Source organism: Pinus tabuliformis, chromosome 6, assembly GCF_031772625.1.
Source record: "Pinus tabuliformis cultivar Carrire ecotype Pingquan chromosome 6, CPIR1, whole genome shotgun sequence".
Taxonomy (NCBI): Eukaryota; Viridiplantae; Streptophyta; class Pinopsida; order Pinales; family Pinaceae; genus Pinus; species Pinus tabuliformis.
The window spans coordinates 103,589,956-103,602,267 of record NC_142292.1 but is presented as its reverse complement, the minus strand read 5'-3'; positions in this window follow the sequence as shown (position 1 = coordinate 103,602,267).

Genomic DNA, 12,312 nt, shown 5'->3' with positions numbered 1-12,312 from the left:
TCTACTCGATTCGACACTAATGAAAATAACTTTATAGCAAAGAACCAAAAGTGACTTGCAAAATATTTCCAGACGCAAAAGAACTCTTTGAACTAAGGTAATTGATCTCTGAAGAGCAGACAATGAGTGAATGAAAGGTGACCTAGAAGCCCTAGGAACTGTAGAAAGAAAATAAAGCTTCAAACACACTTAAACTGAATCAAGAGGCAATTGCAATCAGAAAAACATGTCAACCAAGACAATGACACTATAATCACACTAACAAACCTCTGCTAGAAGGCAAAAAGCTGAAAATCAAGAAGAAAAGCCTAATTTTTTTAAACTTTTGGGATCATCGCACCTGTCAAGGAAAAACTAGCGATAATCGCGATTGTAATCAAAACATCTTTGATGTCATTGCAATTGTTAGGGATAAAACTGTGATGTTCAAGAAAGATGAGATAAAACAAAAAAATCTTCAACATCAGCAAAAAACCAAAAACCTTCAAGCAATTACCAGTAGGTGAAAAAGTTACAGACAAACAAACAAGCCTGAAAACAAACGGTTGGTCAAAATCAACACAAAAGCAGGATGAAGGATTGAATAGAAAGGGTTATAGCTTCTTTAGTGGAGTCACCATTTTGTTGTCTAGGTAAATCCTCTCTACAAACAAAGACGGTCCCTCTAGCCCAATGAGTGGGTCTAGCAACCTAAGTGACAATCTACCAGACACTTTCCTAAGTTACAATTGAAAAGAGAGATGAAGAAGATGGTCTACCTTGTTTTGATGCTATCTCAATCTCCTTTGTTGAAGATCTTGAATCAATTGTGTCACTGGCTTGTTCCTACAACTCATAGTGTTTATGCACCTACATTTGAGATCAAGACACACCAAGGCATACAAATACAAGTATCATATTCAAAAGTAACCTACTTAACTAATCAAGGAATGTTAAGCTAAATTATACATGAGCATACACATTTAGGGAAAATTAATCAACAGTTGTATATTAATATAAAATAAAGGGAAGCATACAACCAAGCCTTGATGTTGATAGGATCTCCTTGAATGAATATCCAAGTCCTAGCTAAGCTCTCCAAGCACTCCTTCTCTAAGCCAAATGAGTAGCATATAGGCAAAATCTTAGCATAAGGGTGCAAATAGACATAGACCAACCATTTGGCAATGGGAGAGGATGAATATATAGGCTGGGAAAGGGAGTTAGGATCTCTCCAAAGATAGGAGTAGGCCCTTATCGCAAGGAGGTAGCTCATAGGGATAAGACCAAGAGACTAAGTTTGGAGAATTTGACCTCATCTATGCTGAACAACCTCCATCTCGCCACTTTGGAAACTTCTAGATCACGAAGCTTCTCATCCTCTTTAGGAAAATTTCCTTTTTTGGATCATCGCAGGTATACAAGTGAACAAAGTGATGTCATCGTGGGTCAAGTATAGTGCAACAAGCGACCATCGTTGTTTTTAGTCTCATAAGGGTGATGATTCTTAAATTAGGGTTTTGGAGCTATTTCCTTCAGGGGAAGCTCAAGGAATTTTCCAATCAATGTTTTAGGAAGGATCCGAACTGCATATATTAATGAGTACACTACATGATGGTCATGTTTCGGGCACTTTGAGGTATGTCACGGGGAAGTGCAGGAGGTGTGACAAAATACTGTGTAACACACATGCATTTATGATAATCAACCTCTCATTTCCACATGGGAAAAAGGGCATCCCTCACTACAAATATGAGCAAATTATCAGCATATCAGACACATACAAGCTATCCACATGCATTATAAAGAAACTTTAGGCATTTAAATTACAAATGCATGACAAACCTTATAATAAAAGTTATAGAACATTCAAGCATTTCAACCAATAAACCTCATGCACTAGCATCCTACATCCATGTAACATTTCTCATATCCACACCTTGGATTACGAAAAGAAAATATTTTAATTTCAGAGCTATCAATTATTTTCACTTAATTAAAAGAAGTAATATGGCAAAATTGAAAGTGGGACTTTGATTTTCCACCCAACCTTAAACTCACTATAGCTATAATTACTTGCAGTAGTAACACCCAAGCCAAATCCATGACCTAAGATGAATTTATTTAATAGTTTCCTCAAAAGGCCATACTCAAATCAAAGAGGACAAGAATCACTTATAAAATTAGGTTGTTTATCATCTCTTTAGGAAACACCTTGAGTGGTTTGTCAACCAATTCTTGGAAAGCACTCATTTCCATTTTTCTCAAGATTTATTGAGCTTCTCCATACCACAATTTAGCTTCCCATGGAATTCATTCCCTCCACTTTACAAGTATCTCCAACACTTCTCATGTGCTTTCTTAGTAAGAAAATCCAACCTCAACATTGTTCTGCTAATTCCTTTTTATAATTTCTCAAGGGTGCCACTTCATTCTCCCATTAGGCTCTTCATATTATTTTTATGTAATAATTGCAAAAAAAAGTTAATTAATGGTGCCATCCAATCTCGTAGGGGTAAATATTTCCTCTTCCCTCTTAGATCATGGATATGTGGTCCCACTTTTTAGGTCATTACATAAAAATACATTCATTTATAATTCAAAGTATCATTACATTACAAAAATCGGGGGAAAGAATACCTTGGGTGTCACAAAAGGAAGATGGTTCCAAAAAAGAATATGAAAAGTTTGGAAAGGATGGTTTTCTAAATATTATGAATAAATAATTCATAGAATAGTTATTAAAATATGTATAAATATATATAATAATTAATTAATTAATTAGTTATTTATTTATTTATTTATTTGAACATTTTTAATATTATTAAGTAATGAAAAGTCATTTTCAAAAGATTTAATGGAAATGTCAAGAGGCATGGTTGTAGTCATTTTTCCCATATTACCCTCAGATAGGACTTCGTGCACCAAAACAGGTGTTTGAAGTGGATGTGCTGGGCAACGAAAAACAAATGCTTCAAGACACAATGGCATCTCACAGAGGCTGGGAAGAAATGAAGAATGATGATGGAGGTTGTTCCAAGGAGTTTCATCTAGAGACATAACCTTAAAGATACTCTCATCGGTGGAGAATGTCTCATCCAAAGGATCTGGAGAATCCCATGAACCAAGCCAAGGAGATGGCACATAAGTATCCAGGTTCATACTGAAAACAACGTGACTTTCTGAAGTGACCATTGAAGCCAAGATAATTTCTTGATAGTGTTTCTCTAATGGACTTAACGACATAGAATCACCAAATGAATCAATTTGATCTCGAGTAAGAATAATCCAAGGATCTGTAGAGACTGAGATCATATTAACCGAAGTGGCATTTAGAGGTGGGAGAGTAAAAGTAGCCATTAAATTAGAAACTCTGAAAAGACCTACCCCCACACTCTTATAAGGAATTTTGGTATTTCTCACATATGGGACATTGTTATTCAATGAACTGAAAGAGAAAAAGGACAGTTGGTCGATGGTGACAATTTTCCTTCATGAGGAAAACAAAGCACCCGAAAAAAATAAGAAACCACACAAAACATAGTGTGGGTCCAACTTCACCCGAGAAGAAGGTTGTAATTGTGACTCACGTCTACAACTTCCATTTCTAGCCCAACGGTCTTTCCTTCCAACGTGATTGGCAAGTTTGTGAGAATACCATATGGATGGGAGCCTTTGCCATCAAGAACCAAAAACAAACTAGTTTAAAAAAAAAAGAAATTAATGAAAAAAATTTAAAAACTAATAAAATTAATATTAAAAAACAAAAAAAAATTCAAATTAAAAAAAAAAAAACAAAAAAAAATGTGTATTTTTTATTAAAAAAAAAATAAAATGTAATTATTTTTTATTAAACATAGATATTTTGTTAAAAAAAAAAATCAAAATTTAATTTTTTTTTTTTATACAATCTCTTTTATTATTAAAAACAAATTTTATTTTTATTTCTATTTTTTATTTAAAAATAAAATTATCCAACAGATCTTTTATATTAAAAAAAAAAAAACCTATATTTTATATTTAAAAAAAAAATTACATTAAACTTTTTTTTTAAACAATGTTTTAAAAAAAAATAAGAATTTTTTTTTTTTTTTTTGTTATAATTAAGAATATATATTTTTTTTTAAAACCATTTTAATTTTTTTTATTTAAAAGTTTAAAAATTATTTAAAAAAAATTAAAAAATTTTAAAAATGAAATTGGTTTTTTTTTTTTTTTTTTTAATTAAAAATTAAAAATTTTAAAAATTAAATAAAATTTAAAAAAATTAATATCGTTTTTTTTTTTTTTTTTTTAATTAAAAATTTTAAAAATTAAATGTTTTTTTATTACTTAAAAAAAAAAAAAAAAAAAAAAAATTGGCGCCCCCCGGCAGTGCCACCACGGGCGGCCGGGGGGGGGGGGCAAATTTTTTTTTTTTTTTAAATAAAAAAAAACGATATTAATTTTTAAAAATTTTTAATTTTTAAAATGTTATTTAATTTTTAAAATTTTTTATTTAAAAAAAAAAAAAAAAAAAAATACCGATTTCATTTTTAAAATTTTTATTTTTTTTTAATAATTTTTAAAATTTTAAATAAAAAAAATAAAAATAAAATGGTTTAAAAAAAAAAAAAAATTCTTAATTATAACAAAAAAAATGGTTTAACAAAAAATAATTGTTAAAAAAAAAATTTAATTTTCATTTTTTTTTTTTAACATTGTTTAAAAAAAAAAAATTTAATGTAATTTTTTTTTTTAAATATAAAATATAGGTTTATTATTATTTTTAAATATAAAAGATCTGTCGAATAATTTTATTTTTAAATAAAAAATAGAATAAAAGTAAAATTTGCGTTTTAAAAAAAAAATATATATATTATTTTTTTTAACAAAATATCTATGTTTAATAAAAATTAATTACATTTTTTTTTTTAATAAAAAGTACACTTATTTTTGTTTTGTTTTGTTTTGTTTTGTTTTTTTTTTTTTTTTTTTTTTAATATTAATTTTATTAGTTTTTAAATTTTTTTCATTAATTTCTATTTTTTTTTTTAAACTAGTTTGTTTTAAATTATTTTTTTTTCCCAGTTTTTTCTAATGTTTTTTTTTAATTTCTCTATTTTTACTTACTTAATATATATATATTTTAATTTTGTTTTTTTGTCTTCCAAATTCTTTTATGGTTTGTGAGATAATTTTTTTAACATTTTTTGTTTTTTTATTTTTGTCTTTTATATATATTTTTATATTTGTTTTTTAAGTAATCAACATTTTAATCTTAATTTTAGTAGCTTTTAATTTTTTTTTTTAATTTTCAATTTTTTTTGAAATTTAGTTTGTTTTTAATTTTAATTTTTAATTTTTTTTGTTTTTTTGTTTTTAATTTTTTTTTTATTTTTCTATTTTCACCCACTTAATTTTTTGTTTCTTTTAAATGTTTTTTTTTTTTTTTTTTTCCATATATATTTTATTTTGCCAATTTTTTTTTGGTTTACAAGATTACTCATTTTTTCCCCATTTTTTTAAAATATTTTTTTTACTATTTAATTGTTTATAATTTTTTTTATTTTTTATTTTTTTTTTTGTTTTTTAGTTCTTATCATTAATTTCGTTCTTTTTACATTTTATGATTGATTTTTTTTTTCATTTTTTATTTTTGTTTTATATTTTTCTTTTAATAGATATTTTAATCTATGTTTTGTTTTTTTGGTTTTTTTATTTTTTTGTGTTTTTTCATTGTTTTAATTTTTTTATTTTTTTTTTTTTTTAATTTTATGTTTTCATTATTTTTTTAAATTTAATGTTTTTTCGGGGTCATGATAAAATATTTCATGCCATTATTTCGAGATGTTGAAATTTAACTTTTGAAAAAAAAAGTCTTCTTCCAGAATTAACCCTTTTCATTTTGAGGGTGTTTTTTGGATAATTTTTGCGCAAAAAATTGGTTTTCACCGCCATTTTTAAAACATGTTGAAAATTTACCCAAGAAAAGAAAAGGTGTTATTCCAGCATCAACACTTTTCACTTTTAGCACTGTTTTTGATGTTTTTTCGGGGTTTTTTGGCCAGAGTTCCCGTTTCAAAGTTTACATTGTTTTTGTAGGGGGCCAATTCCCATCCATACTCCCTAATTTCTGTGTAGTTTTGATACAGGTACCAATCTCCAGTCTTTTCTTGATCTGACAAATGTAAAATTCTTTTGATCTCCTCACTAATTCTGGGCTGCACCACACTATTCAGAATGTTCATGGCTGGATGAACAAAGTCTTCAATAAAATGTTTATAATTGAACTCCTGTTGTTCTCTCATGACCAATGAGGTCCAAAAGATCACTAGTTGTTGGTTCCCTGCACCATCCATCTTCTGCAATGCAAAACTAAACTTGTCTTCTTGATAACAGAGGAAAATATAAATCAACATAGAGGTGTAATTTAACACCTGCTCTGTAGGAAACTTAATAAATTTCACATGGATATTATCAGCCAAGAATTGACAGAAGTTGAACATCATGGAAGGATTGTTGTCTGTGCAAAATATGGAAAGGAATCCTATAATAGGCTTATCTACCCACTGATCAGAATGATAGCCTAGAACATAAGAAATCATGGAAATAATCTTCTTGGCCTAATCAGGGAAGATGGAAGAAGGATATGGAGGATTATTTTTGGGTAATTGGGCATTCTCTGGAAAGAAAATCTCAAAACTTCTGGTTCTGGTGGCAAATCCAGCTTTTGATAAAGCTGGGTGAGGGCTTCTAGGGAGAATGGGGGAGAACTTTCCATAGTGGGGGCCAACTATTGGCCTAGTGGGTCCTGACCCAGGTTCAGAGTTAAGTTTGCCAAACAAATCCCTACATCACTTGCCCTTTCGGCATCAACCCGTGGAGCATGGACTGAAGTCTCACCTGAAGCAGTATGGGGGGATGTTGGAACTAAGTTTCCACACCCAGAGATGAGCGTGATGTCATTTTATGCCCTAAACCTACCTTCGTGCAGATTGATAAGCCTTTAACGCTTATCGATATAAATTTATTTAACCAACCTCTAGACCTTTGCGAAGGTCTACGACTATCTTTCGCGAACCCTAAACAGGTGAATCAATCACTTATGTGCCTCTGTGATTACCCTTAATCCCATGTTTCCCAGATTGGTTTAAGTGTTCGATAACTTTAACATGAAATAAGATATTCTTTGTGCAAACCGTTGTTATTACCTGTGTTCATATGAAAATATAAATCCTGTAAAATCGTGCATCAATACAGTATTAATTCATGAACCCATCATTCATCATAACATAATAGCGCATTCATTCATAACAGAAGGAAGTAGATAAACACAAGAATTTCTAGAATAATATCTTTATTAATACTTCAGTTCTACTTATAGACTCTAGACTTCCTTGTGCACTCAACGTCAGGGGTCCACGCACTCAACTGCGGACTGTACTCTAGGCCTCTGCGTACATAGCTGTAGAGCCTTTCTTCTACTCTAAGACTTCTTCTCTCTTACTCTTACTGACCCATTTCATTCATCTTCCTACTCGTTATTACTACCTTAGACTCTCTAAGACTCTCCTTTTTATACAGTCCCATAGTAAGTGGGCCATGGGTGGATCTACAAAAGCCGAAACAACTTACATAAAAGAAGGGTAAAACCCTTTATGACACTTTAGTATCTACATGATCTGCAACCACAACTTGCAAATACTTTACATTCTTTACAACAAAACTTGGGCTTTTTGCCCCAAAGCTTGGGCTTTTGCCCCAAAATTGACCTTAGGGGACCCTCTCCCAATAGGCCCCCAACAAAAATATCGTGACTCACCCCGAGTCACTCTGCTGGTGTAAATATATTACTGCGGAGACCTCCCAATGCTACTCGTGCTATTGCTACCTCAGCCGTGCTCTGCGTGGCTGCCTCTTTGATCTACTCCAGTAGTTGCTTTGTTGCTGGTTCTGCACTATCTTCCTTGATATTTTGTTGTGTTCTCTGTAGGCTTGCCAACTTCTCCTCAATGTTGGTGGAGATAACATAGGCCTCATCCCGCCAATGCCCCAATCTAACCTTGAGGACTACCTCTATCCTCTGCGCTACTTCCACTTGTTCAAGCAACTATTTTTCCTCATGTAGTTTGGCTAATCATTGTGATATAGCGACAGTGCATGCTGTCACTCTCTCTTCATCATACCATTGTTGCAATTAAAGGGCTTCTATATTTAACCTCTGCATGTTAGGATCTTCGTGCAGCGTCGTGACTACCTCCATGGACTGCTCAAAGAGCATGGTGCAATCCACCACTGTGGAATCCACTGCTGCAACTCCATCTTTTACAACTACTTTGCGCTGTTCTCTAACCTCTAGTGGAGTTGAAGGCTGTGAATTCACCTCTATGTTACAGATCCATTTGGGCACATCACTCCCATCATTCAAATCAGTATTATTGGGGCTCATCAAACCCTAATTCAGTTGCTACATGCCCTAGACAAGTCAACACTTTGAATGCCTCCTTCCCTGAGAGTTTCTTGGCCTAAGGCCCTCCAGAAATGCCTCCTTGAGGGACCAGCACAGCCTTGGTCAGGGGCAAGTGCGCTTTAGTACAAGTAGGCCCATCTTAGGGTGCTCTCTAAAGCAATTAGGACCACTTTGACCTGTGTTGGACGAGATTGAGCGAGATCATCATAGGGTTCTAGGAATATTCTTATCTTCTGGAGCCTTCTAGAAGATTCACATACTTATCATCTCCTATGAGCTCGAAATTGGATAGGGAATGAGTTAAGTAACCTCCTATCCTCTCATCCCTTCCTCCATGGAAACTAACTCTAAGTTTGGAAGGCCATTCAATACCCTCATTTATGACCAAACCACCATCATTTTCCTATAAATTGAGCACTCATCTAAGTGATCAGGGGCTAGAATTTGAGAATTTGTAAGGAGATACTATTGGTGTGAGGTTTGAGATTGTAAGCAAGTATTGTTATGCTACCAAAGTGTTGTGCTTTTGATGTGATGTTGGTTGGAACCCAAGCTGGAAGAGTGACAATGGATCAGACTTCATGGTTGTAATTCTTCCTTCTACTTAATAAAGTTGTTTACACCTTTTCCCATATTTTTGTCTTTATGTATGATTATTATATGTGTAAATTCTTTCGATTCCATTTTCTTAAAGTAGATAGATCTCTTGCTTTGATTTGTTTTTGTCTTTTGTTTATGATTGTAGGTACTTGTTGAGTAGATTAAGTTCAAGAAGGAGTGACGGGAGCCAAACAAAGGAGAAAAAGGGAAAGTGAAAGATATCAAGTAGGTCCCTTGTCTTATTTATCTTATATAGAAAAAGGTTAAGTGCTTCAAATCTGTTGTTCTAGGTGTAGCTACCCACCTAGGGAAATTATGTTTATCCGTAGATGAAAAATTCCACATAAAAAATTGGTGACTCCACTAGGGAACGATCATCATTCTGGGTAGTTTACCTTCATCCTAGTACACCCAAGTAGACTTTACTTGCTTTCATTGATCTTGTTTCAGCATTTTAGAAGTGTTTTTCTGGTAAAAATTGTGCTTATAAGCCCCTAGGATGGTCTCTCCCGCACTAGCGCAGGTCTGGTCAAGAGACAGAGCGCTGCAGAGCACCCCTGGCTTGAGGACAGTGCTCTGAAGTGCATTGTCTCCCACTCAAGGTTGTGTTGATCCTCCTTAGGTAAAAAATCCCTCTTTTGACTTGATTTTTCCCAAATTGCCTTCTGTTTCTGATTGTTGAATGATCAATGATTGTTATGTCTCTGAAATCAATTTTTGTTTCCTTTGCTAGCCCTATTTTGGCCTTGATTGTTTAGTGTTTCTTAAATGATTTCTTTATCACTATCAATTCATTGTCAAGGTTAGTTCATAGTCAATTAATCTTTGCTCAAAAGAAAGTGTCATAAAAGTCTTCATTTATTTCGAAACAGAACTGTCGTAAAGTCTTTGTTCTTGCAAAAAGATTGATTGATTGTATGTGCATTAGTTTCCTTTTGTTCATCACTACATTAAGGTAATTGAAAAGAAAAACTTGCATTGTGCTTTGAAAGAGTTTGTGTGTGCTCATAGGAATAGTTTAGGGAAATTGCATTAGATGTGTTCTTTGTTCTTTGATTACAAGAATCTGATTTCTCTATCCCTACTAGCTAAGGTTTTTATTATCAAAATTGAATCAAAAGGATGCTTATCATATTAGTTGCATTCTAGTAATTTCAAATGCATCATGTGGTGAACCTTGAAATGCAAATTCTTAATCAAGATCAACTTAAAATCAACATCAATTAACCTAATGGAGCATTGTCACCTAATGCAAAACATTTAGAGGTTTTAGGTTTTTTCCGGCGTCGTAAAACATATCAGTTGTCGCTAACTTGTCTGCAATACATTCCAAGTGTGATACCTCATTCCATGTACACAAGTATATCGTAGCTCATCCACATACCTTCGAGTGTATAGGGCGATGTTACAATACGTAAAGTATAAAGGAATGCTCTCACTGTGCAGTTTCACATTAGACAGTGCTAATATGGATTGGGCCTCCACGTACTATCGGGTATGTATGGGAGGACAACACTAGGGTGCTATCCATCCTTAGGTAACCAAGTCAGCCACCTTGTACATTGTGATACACCGAACACAGGATGCAGGGAGATTTCCTGCCCGTACTTCTTGATTCGCTAGGAGGTATTCTGCAGTTCACAATTGCTTGGTAAACCTTTTTGCCTAGCTTACCCCTTTTTGTTTATTTATTTTTGTAATAAAATCAATCAACAATCGTGGAGGAAAATCAACCCTTACCCCATTGTTCACGGAGAGCATTGAGTAAACCTCCTTTACCGCCTGAAGGTACACCCATCCAGTCAAAGCAGTCTCGTTTGACTGGATCCAGTACTTCACAAACTTCTAGTTCTTCATCTGAATTACCAGAAACACCTATACCGGTAAGTAATGTGACCCCAGTTACTCCTACAGTTACTGGTACATCTGTTACTGAAATGGAATCTCCACAATTACTTAGGAAACTAGAACTAAATCTAGTGAAATAGTAACCCAAGTTGTTCAACAACAAGTTGATTCTCAACCTGAAGTTGTTCAAAAAGAAATTACTTTTGAACCTGAATTTGTTCAACCAGAAGTTAATCCTGAACCTATCACTGTTCAATCAAAGGTTACTTTTGAACCAGAAGTTGTTCAAGAAGCCCAATCTGAACTTGTTCTTTTACTAGAACATTTGGATCTTAAGGTTGAACAATCAGAAGTTGTTACATTACCAGAAGAAGATCGACCGTACATCCTCAGGCATCCATAACTATTGAGACTTCCTCTTTACCTCAACAGCAAATACTAGAAATCTATTACAGACTTAATGGTGAAATTCTTCCACCTGGTTTGATTTCGATAGAAAAGGAACCTAAGGTAGAATCACCCAGAACTCCATTCCATTTTGGAATTGGACTGTATCTGTATCCTTATACTCCTCATTTTACTGCTCCTTTTGATCTTGATTACTTTTAGACACCCGTTGATTCGTTAGGAAATTTATTTGGACATTTGACTATGGTAGAGTCAACATGCCAGACCATACCATCTATTACGACTATGACATAATCTTTTGTCGCAACCTCTTCAATGTTTACTATGACACCTGAGTCACACTTGTATGGTATTCCTTCTGTCCCATCGGGTTACCAATATTTATGGGGAAGCCACTTAGGTGTTGCTTCTATCCCTTGGTCTTCACCAATTTCCTCTACTGGAATTTTATCTGGTTCTTCATTAACAGATACCAAACAGCTGGACCCATCAAGTTCATATCAAGCTGGTTCATCTCGTTACCATCCTATGTATCCACTTTACACTGGACTAACCCCATACAAAGAACAATATGCACATTCTCCTTATCCTCCATTTTCTGGGGGGCAACCATATGTCGATATGTCATCGTCTTTAGGTTAGCCTGGAACGACTGTCTGTCAATGGTAGCCAACAATGTTCATTCAACCTCGGCTTGTGTATCCATCACAACCTATGCAATCTGTCTCATCCATACCTACAACACCTATTGTTACAGCTTTACTGCAGTCACAAGCTTAGATTATTGTATCTCAACCTGTGCAAGTTGGCCCTTCAACAATTATCGACCAACTCGCTTTCTTTGCCCTAGTTCACAAGCTAGTAGAAGCATTCCGTTAGTACACGGACCCCCACTATCTCTTCAAAACATTAGTGTAGGTCTCTTCAAGGATCCTTCCCTAATGGGTACTTTTTCACTACCATCACCATCAAACTTGGCGAATTGGCAAAATTTGAGACTTGCAACATGATATCTTCCACTTCAT